Source organism: Pongo pygmaeus, chromosome 3 (assembly GCF_028885625.2).
Source record: "Pongo pygmaeus isolate AG05252 chromosome 3, NHGRI_mPonPyg2-v2.0_pri, whole genome shotgun sequence".
Classification (NCBI taxonomy): domain Eukaryota; kingdom Metazoa; phylum Chordata; class Mammalia; order Primates; family Hominidae; genus Pongo; species Pongo pygmaeus.
Window position 1 is genome coordinate 124,886,354 of NC_072376.2, and position 15,547 is coordinate 124,901,900.

General features: G+C 38.9%; 1 protein-coding gene and 1 pseudogene across 2 annotated transcripts in view; one reads left to right on the forward strand and one right to left on the reverse strand.

Moving 5' to 3' along the window:
- Window positions 1-15,547, reverse strand: part of LOC134739456 (histone-lysine N-methyltransferase SETMAR-like) — a 290,079-nt gene that overhangs the window by 246,872 nt on the left and 27,660 nt on the right. The gene's annotated exons all lie outside the window — the stretch shown is intronic.
- LOC129034586 (tubulin beta chain-like) lies at window positions 13,608-14,522 on the forward strand (annotated as a pseudogene).

Consider the following 15,547-nt stretch of genomic DNA (forward strand, 5'->3'; position numbering starts at 1 on the left):
ATTTTTAAAATGCACATGTAATTATTCAAACAGTTTCAAGATTTCTTGTATTCTCTGTCACTCATGTTTATAGGCCACAGTTTAACATGTGCTGCTTTAAAAAGAACACTAAGACCACTAACACCAAGTTCATAATTAGGAAATTGACATAATTAATTGCATGCATTATTTTTGCCCGCATTGCTTCTGCTACTGTCTTAGCTCCTGATCCCCTGATCCAAGAAGATCAGAGCTGGGTTTATTGATAGTGAAAGCAAAATTAGTGGGAAAAAACAGATTAGTTATATTTGAAAGTCACACTTAGCATCAAAAAATATATGAGAAGAGCATAGAAAAAAAGATAAATCTGAGAACATTTAGTCTTGCATTGTCCTCTTCTGTTCTTCACAGGAAGAACATCACAATGTTTATACTGGGATCACAATGATTCCCAAAGTGATTACCGTGATCACAGCCTGAGAAAGATGAGCTGGGCCCAAGGTCCAAGGGGCCTGAAGAAGTCAATCCTGTGATTTTACCCCCCAGAAGAGCCAAGTCAGTGCCCAGACACTTCCCCCAAAAGATATTAAGTCTGCTGCTCAAAATGCCCTGTCAGCAATACAGTGTCTGGGCTCCAGGTTCTGAAATCCTTTTGCACCAGTAGTTGAATCACCTCCCTTTTCTGTGCCCTGTGTTTTGCAACATTTCCTTACCTTCATCTTTGTTGTAAAACATAAGAACTTTCTAATTATTCCTTCCTAGGGCATTTCTCCGAACAGACCTAATCATAGTCCATGACAATCATCACTTTAATTCAATTGAACCAATTTATTGAGATAGTTCCAGTGTCCAAGACTCTCTACTAAACATTTTGAGCATGGAAAAATAAATTAGAAGCATTCCTGACTTAAACAAGATATAATTCCATCTAATGGGAGAGATGGATGATAAACAAATAATTATAATACAAGAGAAAATGGCATAAGTGCTAAATAGAAGTACAAGTAACAATATGTAGAAAGTGAAGAAAGAAGCTAATAATTCTGGTGGGCTAAGATTCCTAGGAGGAAATATCATTTGAGCAGGGTACCGATAGTGAGGAGGATTTAGACATACAAAGAGTGAGAAAGGGGGAACTAAGATAGCATCACAGCCAAAAAAAAAGAGACAGAGAGAGAGTATATCAAAAACACAGAGGCACAAAATTGCCTGGAATGCTTGAGAAATAGGGAAATAGACCACTATAGCTAGTTTTAGAAGTCAATGCTAGGCTCGGCACGGTGGCTCATGTCTGTAATCCCAGCACTTTGGGAGGCTGGATGGAACAGGACATTAAGTGAAATAAGCCAGGCCCAAAAAGACAAACTTTGCATGGTCTCACTAATTTATGGTAGCTAAAAATTAAAACAATTGAACTAATGGAGATAGAGAGTAGAATGATGGTTACCAGAGGCTGGTAACCTGAGGCCAAGGGTTCAAGACCAGCCTGGCCAACATGGCGAAACCCTGTCTCTACTAAAAATACAAACATTAGCTGGGCATGGTGGTGCGCATCTGTAGTCCCAGCTACTCGGGAAGCTGAGGCAGGAGAGTCACTTGGACCCAGGAAGCAGAGGTTGCAGTGAGCCGAGTTTGCCCAGTTGCACTCCAGCCTGGGTGACAGAGCAAGACTTTGTCTCAAAAAAAAGAAGTCAATGCTAGAAAAATAATTTGGGCTTTAAATTCCACATCAAGAAACTTGCACTTTCTGATACAAGCTAGAGAGAAAGATAACAAATTATTAAAACAGTAAAGGCAGTATTATCTGCCTATATTCTAAACAGAATAGAACTTTCTGGAAAGATAGCAATGTCCTATATTTGCACTGTCCAATATACTTGCTAATTAGCCACATGAGTACTTAAAATGTGGCTAGTGTAACTCAGGAACCAAATTTTTTATTGTATTTAATTATAGTTTATTTAAATTTAAATAGTGACATATAGCTAGTAGATTCTCTGCTGTACAGTACACTGGTATAATGTGCTCTTCTGTGACAATGTGAAAGACGGATTGGACGGGTCAGAGATTATACATGGGGAGGTCTATAAGAAAGTCATTACAATGGTCCAAATGAGAGAAAGAATGTCTAAGAGTGATATTTGGAAAGGAAACCAATAGGACTTGGCAATTGATCAAAAATAGATGATGAGCAAGAAGATGGAATCAAAGATGGTTCCAAGATTCTGGACTTTGTGATATGGAGAACAGTTGTGGCACTATGCATGCTTTCCCAAGAAAAGTAGTTAGAAAGGGAAGATCAGTTCAATTTCTGACATATCAATTTTTTTTTTTAAGATGGAGTCTCGCTCTGTTGCCCAGGCTGGAGTGCAGTGGCGCAATCTCAGCTTACTGCAACCTCCATCTTCCAGGTTCAAGTGATTCTCCTGCCTCAGCCTCCCGAGTAGCTGGGACTACAGGCACGCACCACCATGCCCAGCTAATTTTTTTTTTTTTTTCGGATTTTTAGTAGAGACAGGGTTATGTTGGCCACACTGGTCTTGAACTCCTGACCTCAGGTGATCTGCTCACCTCAGCCTCCTGAGAAGGAACCTGAGAAGGGCTGAGACCTGGGCCTGCAGTCAGCTGGGAAGTGGGTGTGGGGAGGTGGAGAAGCAGTTCCCCACTGCCCTGCCACCCACATCTGGCCTGCCCAGCCAATTGGTTATGCTTTTTACATCATACCTAAAAAATACACCATCTGACTTTGTTCTCAACATTGTATTTCAAGATACATTTAGGCTGTTGTGGAGGGCTAAGTATATATTGGTTGTTACTGTTCTATGGCATTTCCATTTGAAAAATATGCCACAATTAGTTGAATAATTATTCTGTTATTAATATTTGTGTTGCCTTCTTATGCTCCACTTAGTGTTTCTGATACTACTACTCAACTCCTTTCATTGCTTCTTATTCTGTGCCTGCCTTAAAATGTGGATGTTGCCCAAGGTTCTATTGTCAGGTATCTTCTTTTTTCTGTCCTTTCTTTTCCTCTTTTCTGTTTTATCTGTCTGATCTCTTCATGTCGGGGGTAAATAACTATCTATTCCTTTGGGTAGGATTCTGGAGACCTGACTCAATCAGATTATATTCCCAGGGAGCTTGGCTTGGGTAGGTTATGAAGTTGAGTCATATATTTGTTTGAAATGGAGTCTCACTGTGTTGCCCAGGCTGGAGTGTGGTGGCGCAATCTCAGCTCCCTGCAACCTCCACCTCCTGGGTTCAAGCTATTCTCCTGCCTCAGACTCCTGAGTAGCTGGGATTATAGGCACCCGCCACCATGCCCTGCTAAGTTTTGTATTTTCAGTAGAGATGGGGTTTCACAATGTTGGCCAGGCTGGTCTGGAACTCCTGACCTCAGGTGACCCACCCGCCTCGGCCTCCCAAAGTGCTGGGATTACAGGTATAAGCCACCACACTCAGCCGAGGTTGAGTCATATTTTTACCAAAGCTTATGGTGTAGAGATTCCTTTCTGGACATCTGAAAAGCATAAAGCTGAGGATAAGCAGGCTGAAATAGAAGCATAATCTATAGATGAATATGACAGCCATATTCATGTAGAAGGCAGAGCAATTTAGGGGAACTAATGATTGAGAAATGTTATAGCTGATGGATCAGAAACAAGTCTGGGGGGATTTATTGAAGTTTAGACACTGATAGATTTTACTTTGATTCTTATGCCTACTTGTTTGGGTTATTCAAAAATTAAAGAGTATGTTGAAAGGGCTGACAAAATGGACAATGGCCCCCTAATCTAGATGTGACTTATTCTTTGAGGTCTAAGAGTGATTTTTTAACCATCTTCTAGACATTGTTGCAGAAATGTCTTTTGTACATCAAATTTGATACGTCAAATTGGGCGTGATGGCTCATACCTGTAATCCCAGCACTTTGGGAGGCTGAGGTAAGGAGATCACATGAAGTCAGGAGTTCCAGACCAGCCTGGCCAACATGGTGAAACTCTGTCTCTACTAAAAATACAAAAAAATAAAAATTAGCTGGGCATGGTGGTGCATGCCTGTAGTAAATGAAAGAAAAATTATTAAGAAAAATGTAAGGAGTGGGTTCAGAAAAAGAAGAAAGAGAAAAGGCCCAAAAAATAATGAAGAAATGAAGGAACTAGACAAAGAATATTTGCAAGAAAAAGCAAAGAAAAACATTAAAAATAGTTGTAAAATGCTAAAGAATGTGAAAAGGAGACAGAAAAGCAACAGCAAAGTGAATTATAGGGGAAAAAGGAAATAGCAAGAGAAAGGTTTAAGGAATGGTTGGAAAATGCAAAAATTAAAACTCATGTCTCTCCAAAGAGCTATGGTTATACCGAAGGAAAACATAAAGATTTTTACAGAGGAAATTCCTATTCAGAACCAGGCTTTTATAATTCAATTCCATGAAAACCAATACATAAACCCCCTCCCAAAGAAACTAAGGATCCATCAGGAAAGAAGAATGAAAGATCCATGACAAAGCAGCCACAAAGGACATCATTTCTGGCAATTAATAAAAGCAGAACAATCGTTACCTTAGATTGTTATGCAGAATACAAAGACAATATACGTAGGAAATAGCATGTTTTTACCTGGAGCTATTAAATTTTAAAATTAGAAATGGTTTTTTGCTGCTCAGTCAGTGCTCAGCATTTGATGTGATTATTGATAAGTTCTGATTTTTGCATTTGTATATGGAGTCCTTAGAGTTAATTGAGGAAGATATTTTATAAATTTTAGTTTTTATAAATATCTCAAGGTTGATCTTGGCATGTTGTTTCACAGGATACGTAACTGAATATCTAACAATTGTGTTGTGTTTGTATTTAGCTTGTATTAAAATTACACTGTAATATCAAAAAAAATAAATAAATAAGCACAAGCAACCAAAGAAAAAAACGATAAATTGGACTTTGAAAAAGTTAAAAACTTTTGTGCATCAAGAAAGTGAAAAGACAATACACAGAATGGAAGAAAATAGCTGCAAATTATATATCTGATAAAGGTCTAGTGTCCAGAATATATAAAGAACGTTTATAACTCAACAATAAAGACAACTCAATTTTAAAATGGTAAAAGGATTCTAATAGACATTTTTCCAAGGAAGATATACAAACGGCCAATAACCACATGAAAAGAAATACTCAATATTTTTAGTCATTAGGGAAATGCATATCAGAACCACAATGAGTACCAATTCACGTTCACTAAAATGGTTATAATTTAAAAAATATATATTCATAACAAATGTCAGTGTGGAGGTGGAGAAATTGTAACTTTCATAAATTTCTGGAAGGAATGCAAAATGATGCAACCAGTGTGGAAAATACTTGGGCAGTTACTCAAAACGTGAAACATAATTAACATGACCCAGCAATTCCACTCCCAACAATGTACCTGAGAAAATTGAAAATATGATTAAACAAAAACTTGTACACAGTTGTTCATAGCACTATTATTCATAATACCCAAATACTGCAAACAAATTAATCATCCATCAACTAATGAATAGTTAAACAAAATGTAGTATATTCATAACATGAAATACTTACTCAGCTATAAAAAGGAATAAAGTATTGACATATGCTACAACATGGATGAATCTTGAAAATATAATGTTAAGTGAAACCTAGGCAATACCATTCAGGACATAGGCATGGGCAAGGACTTCATGTCTAAAACACCAAAAGCAATGGCAGCAAAGGCCAAAATTGACAAATGGGATCTAATTAAACTAAAGACCTTCTGCACATCAAAAGAAACTACCATCAGAGTGAACAGGCAACCTACAGAATGAGAGAAAATTTTTGCCATCTGTTCATCTGACAAATGGCTAATATCCAGAATCTAGAAAGAACTTAAACAAATTTACAAGAAAAAGTCAAACAACCCCATCAAAAAGTGGGCAAAGGATATGAACAGACATTTCTCAAAAGAAGACATTTATGCGGCCAACAGACACATGAAAAAATGTTCATTATCACTGGCCATCAGAGAAATGCAAATCAAAACCACAATGAGATACCATCTCATACCAGTTAGAATGACGATCATTTAAAAGTCAGGAAACAACAGGTGCTGGAGAGGATGTGGAGAAATAGGAACACTTTTACACTGTTGGTGGGACTGTAAACTAGTTCAACCATTGTGGAAGACAGTGTGGCGATTCCTCAAGGATCTAGAGCTAGAAATACCATTTGACCCAGCCATCCCATTACTGGCTATATACCCAAAGGATTATAAATCATGCTGCTATAAAGACACATGCACATGTATGTTTATTGTGGCACTATTCATAATAGCAAAGACTTGGAACCAACCCAAATGCCCATCAATGATAGACTGGATTAAGAAAATGTGGCACATATACACCATGGAATACTATGCAGCCATAAAAAGGATGAGTTCATGTCCTTTGTAGGGACATGGATGAAGCTGGAAACCATCATTCTCAGCAAACTATTGCAAGGACAGAAAACCAAACACTGCATGTTCTCACTCATAGGTGGGAATTGAACAATGAGAACACTTGGACATAGGAAGGGGAACATCACACACCGGGGCCTGTCATGGGGTGGGGGGAGGGGGGAGGGATAGCATTAGGAGATATACCTAATATAAATGACGAGTTAATGGGTGCAGCACACCAACATGGCACATGTATACATATGTACCAAACCTGCACATTGTGCACATGTACCCTGGAACTTAAAGTATAAAAATAAAAAAATAAAGAAAATATAATGCTAAGTGAAAGAAACCAGACACAAAAGACCACATGTGATTCCATTTATAGGAAATGTCCAGAAAGGGCAAATCCTGACACAGAAAGGAAATTATGGAAAGAGAGAATTTGGGACAAACTGCTAATAAATACAGGATCTGGGGGAAGGAGGGGATTGAAAAGTTCTAGAATTAACTAGTGGTAATAGTTGCACAACTTGGTGAATCTACTAAAAACCATAAAGTGTACACTTTAAACTGGTGAATTTTATATTGTGCAAGGAATATATCAATTTCTAAAAATACTATTGAAAAAGTCAAGCCAGTGAGTACCTTTAGTGAGGTTGGTAATTGAGAAAGAGCTTTGGGTAAGCCCCAAATGGGCTTTGGGGAGCTGGACCAGCATTTTTTAAAATGTGGATTGTGATTATTTGCTTTAAAATAGTTTATTAAGCTGTGTATTTATGCTTTAACTGCAATTCTGAATGTGCCTTATGTTTTATAATAAACAATTTTTAAGAGAGAAAAAGGTGGAGAGAGTAAACTGGCATCTATATATTTTTTCCAAAAAGAAATTAAAGTAGTGAAATTAACATGAAATTTCACTTCTTTGGAAATGAGATAAATTAATGTATATTTAAGGTAATGATTTTCATGTATACTACATACATGTATTGGTATCATAAACATATTCTTATATTTCAAATAGGTATCTTAAAAGATGTATATGGTTGCTGAGAGGATTGTTTAAAATTGAAATAAAATCAGAGAAATAAGGATTGGAAACAAATGGGAAACACTAACCTCAAAAATTTATAAACAATAAAAAGGTAATCGTATACTTCCCTAAAAAGTAAAAACAATGACAAATTAATCTGTAACTAAATAAACAGTTTTGTGGACTGTGAAAAAAATCAGAGAACTAGATAGTTTTATTTGAAAAAATATACACTTAAAAATTATCTGCAATATATCCAACTTGTATTCTTTGCCCACCCGCTTTCCTCTTTCCTTTCCCTTCTCTTTCTCCTCCTCCTCCTCTTCTTTCTTCTTTTATTATTTAATACTCAAAGGGTGCCAAAAAGGAAAATAGAATAAAGTAGAATAAAGAAAGCAAAAATAAGGGATGTCAAGAGGAAAACTTTTACTTAATTTTACCATTTCTTGACATTAGGTAATGGGTACATTCATAAAAGTTTGTTGTAAATCAAATTACTTTAAATATTCTGGAAAAGTAATTGCAAAAAAGTATACCTAATAATAGGGCATTCTTCTTAAAATGGAAGCATTCTATTACAGCTCAAATAAACATTTCTGAAATTTGTACAATTAGGATTATTATTCTATATTTATTTAATTTTCCTAAAGAATGATAACTTTGGTAATATGTTTATTAGATAGATGTATTATTTTTTCCATAATTGCAAATTTTAGTTTCAATCTTGGAAGACAATATAATGTAATAGTTATGAACTGTCATTCTAGAATCAAATATTGTTTTGTATTCTGGCTACATTATCAATAAGCTATGTGATTTTTGATAAAATAATTAACTTATTTGTGCTTCGGTCTCCTTATCTTTAAAAAGAACATAATAATAGTACATACAGCATTGGGTTTTTGTGAGGAATAAATGAAATAAATATGTGTTTGTGTGTGGTTGGGTGTGCAGAGAGAGTTGACAATAAAATTTCAGCACATGATCAGTACTAGTAGAACTAGTGGTAATAATATCTATTACTTCATATACTATGAATCTTTCTCTAAAAAGCCTACCATATCTATTTGTGTCAGTCTATTTTCACACTGCTATAAAGAAATATCCAAGACTGGGTAATTTATAAAGGAAAGAGATTTAATTGACTCACAGTTCCACATGGCTGCAGAGGTCTCCGGAAACTTACAATCATGGCAGAAGCTGAAGGGGAAGCAAGCAACTTCTTCACAAGGAAGCAGGAGAAAGAAGAACGAAGGAGGAAATTCCAAACACTTATAAAACCATCAGATCTCATGAGCACTCACTCACTATCATGAGAACAGCATGGGGGAAACCACCCCCATGATCCAATCACCTCCCTCCCTCCACACGTGGGGATTGCAGGTCCCTCCCTCAACACATGGGGATTACAATTTGAGATGAGATTGGGTGGGGACACAGAGCCAACTCATATCACTATGAATGGGTGTTGAGGGAAGTCAGGGACCCTGAACAGAGGGAAAAGCTGGAGCCGAGGCAGAAGAACATAAATTGTGAAGATTTCATGGACATTTATCAGTTCCCAAAATTAATACTTTTATAATTTCTTATGCCTGTCTTCACTACAATCCCTGAACATAAACTGTGAAGATTTCACGAACATTTATCAGTTCCCAAAATTAATACTCTTGTAATTTCTTATGCCTGTCTTTAATCTCTTAATCCCGTTATCTTCATAAGCTGAGAATGTATGTCACCTCAGGATCACTATTGTACAAATTGATTGTAAAATATGTGTGTTTGAACAATATGAAATCAGTGCACCTTAAAAAAGAACAGAATAACAGCGATTTTCAGGGAACAATAGAAGATAACCATAAGGTCTGACTGCCTGCAGGATTGGGCAGAATAGAGCCATATTTTTCTTCTTGCAGGGAGCCTATAAATGGATGTGCAAGTAGAAGAAATATCGCTGAATTCTTTTCCCAGCAAGGAATACACTGGGGAAGGAATGCATTCCTTGGGGAAGGTCTATGAACGGCTGCTCTGGGAGTGTCTGTCTTATGCGGTGGAAATAAGGACTGAAATATGCTCCGGTCTCCTGTAGTACCCTCAGGCTTACTAGGATTGGGAAATTCCAGCCTGGTAAATTCTAGTCAGACCAGTTATCTGCTCTCAAACCCTGTTTCCTGTTAAGATATTTATCAAGACAATACGTGCACGGTGGGACATAGACCCTCATCAGTAATTCTAATTTTGCCTTTGCCTTATGATATTTATTGCCCTTCGAAGCATGTGATCCTTGTGACCTACTCCCTGTTCATACACCCCCTCCCCTTTTAAAATCCCTAATAAAAACTTGCTGGTTTTGCGGCTCAGTGTCGTCATCATCACGGTCCTACCAATATGTGATGTCACTCCCGGAGGCCCAGCTGTAAAATTCCTCTCTTTGTACTCTTTCTCTTTATTTCTCAGACCAGCCAACACTTAGGGAAAACAGAAAAGAACCTATGTTGAAATATTGGGGGCTGGTTCCCCCAGTAAATGGGAAAAAAAAATCCTTCTTACCTAAGATCCTTTTTTCCAACCAAAATCCAATCCAAGAAAAAAGTATCCTTTAAATCCAAACTCATTTCCTTAGTTATTAATGCAGTTTATCATAGCTACATATTGAAAGTTACAAATATGCCAGGCTTTCTCCATGTAGAACATCATTTTTTAATCTGTCAGCTTCTGACATTAATAACACTTCAAAAAGAAGGATAGGAAATTACTCCTTTGACTCCTTCATGACAAAAAAAATTTAAAATTTCATCTGATAAAACGAAACACCCAACATAGACCTCTTATTTATCCCATAATACACACAAAGCAGTAATTTTACTTGAACATTACTTCCTGATGTGCCTAGTTCTACAGTTAATTCCAAAAGTCCTATATGTTCAAACAATGCTTCTCGTGTTGATTTTCTCATGTAGGTATGATCTGTTTTACTCACTGAAGCCAGAGTGGGGTTTTTTTGATATCTGATTATGGCACTTAACTGCTTAAAATCCTTCAATGTCCGTACATTGTTTTTTTGGAATAAGAAGCTAAATCCTGGATACAACCTTCAAGGCCTTACATGATTTAGTCTCAACTTCCTTTTCAGCCTCATTGCTAATTACTGTCTCCTTCGATTGCTGAGCCTTGGCCCCCAAACCTGCTTCCAGTTCCCTGCATGCTTCTCCTTCATAGCACTTAACACAATTGATGTTAATTATTTGAGTTAAGGGTTTGCCTAATACCACTTACCATACTAGATTGTAAGCTCCATGAAAATAGCAAGCATAAACATCTTACTTGCTATTGTATCCCAGCATCTAATCTGGTACGTGGTGCATACTCAATAAATATTTATACAGCACATGAATACCTCAGGGGAAATCTCATATTTTTATTTCTTTGCATTCCCTCAAGTTAAAACACAAGAAATATTATGATGAATTTAAATGTCAAATAAGACACCTAATACATATACTTAGCCTAGAACTGTGCCAGACTCAGTAATTATTTATTGCTTATTATATATTGAACACATATATCACTTCTTGGCCTTTTGGCTAAGATCATGTGTAAGATATATTAAATGATATTATTACTGGTCAATATCTGACTATAAAGTCATAAAACATTTACTAAAAATTGATACTAATATTAAGCCTTCCTGAAATAGTCCTATTGAATTTCCATAAATAAGAGGAAAACCTAAATAAAAGTTTGCTATTTTAACATCTGTGGCATTTAATCAAAACAATTCAGTAGCAATGTAACTAGAATGGCCCATATAACTGGCTTGAAATGCATGTTTGGTCATATGTTGTATATTTCCATGGAATCACTCTCTCCCCCACTTGTCTGTATTAATAGAAAATCCATTATCTCTCTCTTGAGACCCACCCTTTCCCACTCTGAGTCCAGTGGCTTACTCACTCTAAAGGCCTGGCTGATGGAGAAAAGCTTCCTTGGCTCAGCACAGCTGTTGTTTCTATCATTGCCACTAGATGTCGTTGTTGAAACCTAATATACATTCACAATCTGATGGCGGTGGCATGTCTATCCCCAGCAAAATCCTTTCCAGACCCAGACCCTGTATAACTGCACACTTGAGTGTAAATTAGGGCTCTTTAATCTCCTACTCAGATGTCCAGTTTTCTTCTCAAAGCATGAAAATCAGGCTAGGGTGGCTGAGTCTAGAGGGGTTTACAGCCCTGGTAACATATTATGTTAGAACCAACTCACTCCATAACCTGCAAACAAAGGGGCCCCAGTTCAAATATGTCTCCCTGATATGTTTTGTTTATCCATACTGTGTTTGAAATTTCATATGAAAATTTTCACACAGGCCAGGCACAGTGGCTCACGCCTGTAATCCCAGTACTTTGGGAAGCCATGGTGGGCAGATCACTTGAGGTCAGGAGTTTGAGACCAGCCTGGCCAACACGGTGAAACCTCCTCTCTACTAAAAATACAAAAATTTAGTTGGGCGTGGCGGCGCGTGCCTGTAATCCCAGCTACTCAGGAGGCTGAGGCAGGAGAATCACTTGAACCCAGGAAGCAGACGTGGCAGTGAGCCGAGATCACACCACTGTACCCCAGCCTGGGTGACAGAGCCAGACTGTCTCATTAAAAATCTTTTTTTTTAATCTACAAAAATTTTTCACACAAACAAGCTGGATCTCCAGTTTCTCTTGAATAATACTGCAATACTGAGCTCCTATCTGGCACAGCAACACCATCTGGAGCTGAATCGCAATAGCATCTCTCACCTCCTCCATATCAGATTGCTCAAGGCAAGCACTTTGCTGCAGTGCCCTCCACTCCACATTCCCTGATACTGGCTGTTACCTGCCACAGCCAGTTGAATGTATGGTGCCTGTTCTATGCCCTGACGGCTGTCCAAGAGCAAAAATCCAGGGTTCACCTTTTCTCACAGGTTTTCCTATGTAGGCCTGTGGCCCTTACCTGCCAATAGATGTGAGTCAAGGACAGTTTTGTCCATCAGAGAAGTCTCCAGGACGTTTCCTCCCAAAAGACTCACTGACCCCCAACCACCCAGTAACAAGCTCTGCAGACAAGACCAGCCACATAATTTGCAAAGCCCATTGCAAATGGAAATTCAGGACCTTTTGTTCAAAAGTCAGGAAAAGAGTGCCAGTAAAAGTACTACAATATTACATTTTTTCCTTTCTTCCACAGTCTCTCTCTCTCTTCTCATGTCATGGTGATTTTTATTTGCTATTTAAAGTTATGCTCCCTCAGGCATGGGAATACTTGCAGGGCAAGTACAGACCTTCACACGTGCCCAGGGGCCCTGCCTGTGACCCTACGCATGTAGCCCACAACCTCTCTGCATCCACCAAACTGACAGGCTGTGCCTTACTCAGGGGCAGAAAGTCATTCTCCTCTTCCCACAGTTCCATGGCCCCACTGTCCCAACCCACAGTGGAGGGGCAACCACCAAGGAACGGGAACCTCCATGCCATGCATTCAGTGTCTGGATGAGGTGGGCCAAAGATTTTCCTGCCAACTCACTCACCAAATGTACCGTGGAGTTACCAGCCCGGGGCAGGGACAGCCACCACCTCGCCCTGCCCTGAGATGCTGTGGGGCACACATCGACCCTGAACCTCCCATATCTGTGCTCAAGCCCCCATTAGGGGAAAAAGGCAATGGCAGAATGTTGCCCATCTCAGCCCCAACACCCTTGAGGTGACCACCTCAAGCAGAAGGCACATCAGTTAATGGGGTACAAGCAGAGAGGAAGAGGCAGGGTGAGGCCAGGGTGTGAGGGCATAGGAAGCAGGTAGCCATGAACCCATCCTGGGGAAGTGGGAGGAGGGGGGCCAAGAGGGAGCTGAGGCTCCTTGTCCCTGGCACATGCTCCATTTTTCCATCGGACTTCACTTACGAAAATACAAATTCTAAAATAAAACTACAAGGAATGTCATGACAGCAACTGCTGAGCATTAAGCCCCAGTTATGGGGCCCTTCAGAGCTGGGGATCCTGTGTGACTGCACCGTTCTCACACCCTAAGGCTGGCCCTGTCAGCAGACAGTGGGATCTGAAGAGAAGAAACTTTGAAGCCACAAAAAGTTTTGTTACACCCTTCCTCTAGGGTCATGGGGGCCTGCTTACCATATGTTTCAGAACTTAGTGGGGCACTCAAGTGACTCTTCTCTGAAGAAGAAAAGTTGGTTTGATTTATTCTATGCAGCTAGTGTAAAGGTGGCTGGCAGTTTCTTCATGTACATGGTGTCCGACACAGTGGTGGAGCCCTACAACACCACTTTCTCAGTCTACCAGCTCATAGAAAACGCAGGTGAGACCTTTTGCATTGATAATGAAGCTCTCTATGACATCTGCTTCAGAACCCTAAAGTTGCCCACACCCAACTATGGTGACCTGAACCACCTGGTATCTGCCACCATGAGTGGGGTCACCACCTGCCTGCACTTCCCAGGCCAGCTGAATGCTGACCTTGGGAAACTGACCATAAACATGGTCCCATTCCCCCACCTGCACTTCTTCATGCCTGGTTTTATCCTGCTGACCAGCCGGGGCAGCCAGCAATACTGAGCCTTGATGGTGGCTGAGCTCACCCAGCAGATGTTTGATGCCAGGAATATGCTGACTGCCTGTGCAACCCCTGCAAGGCTGCTACCTAATGGCAGCTGCCATTTTCAGGGGTGACATGTCCTGGAGGGAGGTGGACGAGCAAATGCTTAACAGCGAAAACTAGACAGCAGCTACTTTGCTGACTGGATCCCCTATATTGTGAAAACAGCTTTCAGTGACATCCCACCCCCAAGGCTAAAAATGTCTGCTGCCTTCACTGGCAACAACATGGCCATCCAGGAGCTGTTCAGGCATATTTCAAAGCAGTTCACTGCCATGTTCAGGCACAAGGCCTTCTTGCCCTGGTGCATGGGTGAGGCCATGGATGAGATGGAATTCACTGAGGCCAAGAGCAACAGGAACAACCTGATGTTCGAGTACCAACAGTACCAGGAGGAGGGAGAGTTTGAGGAGTGGGCCCAGGAGGAGGTGGCCTAGTAGAGCCTTCTGTTAGATAAAAGTGATACGAATTCTTTATTCACTCCCAGTGTGTTCTATGAAACCTATGTCTCTCTGTGTGTGCACTTGCTGTGTGTTCACCTGTATTAAAGCATTTTCATAGTAAAAAAGAAAAAGTTATCTAAGTTATATAAGTTTTGCATCTCCAAGCAAAGTAGTTAGGCAAAGAAAATTCTCTAAGAAATTCACACTTTTTGAAGAGGGTGATTAAATCATTAGTAAGATAAAATAACAACAACGATAATAAAAGCATTGACACCTTCCCAAGCAACAGTGTTGTCACAGGGGAAAGCAACTGGCAAGTACATTTGTGCTCATTCAGATATGATTACTGCGCTTTGCTTTTAACTGGATTTGGTAGAAAAGAAAACTAATATAAATACATGTTTTTTTAAGTGTCCAATGAAGAAAAAAAGGAAATATAGTATATTTTATTATGGGAAGTTATCAACTTATATTGGCCAAAATCTTCTGAAGATCACCAGGTAACAGAATAGTAAACCAGTCAGGTTATAATTTAATGAGGAGCCTCAGCTTTTCTTTCCCAGTAGAACACAGACTGATAAGAAGAGATAACTATTTTCTTCCATTGTTTCCCTCCTCTTTGCATCTAAGCACATTACACTGAATATTCTTTTAGATTATATCACCCTGGACTTTACCTCTTCTTTCCTCTTTCGACAGCATTTTGTTAGCATATTTGATATCGATTATATTTTACTATGTTCCTGATTCATAATTATATTATTTGAATTTAATGTTTTGTTGATGTCAACATTGAGATTATCATAGTTTCATTAAGCGTGTTTCATGCTGTAGTGTGTTTTGGTCACTGGCTCAGGTTATAGCAATAAGGATTCTAGAAAAATAACAAAGTATATTAGTTTTATGTGGCATAAATCACTGTGCAAACATTCAATTTTATTTTATAGTCTGTTTATTATTCTATCATTCCCTCCCATGATGTTAATAGTTTAAATTTTAATACCAGAATGCAACATACA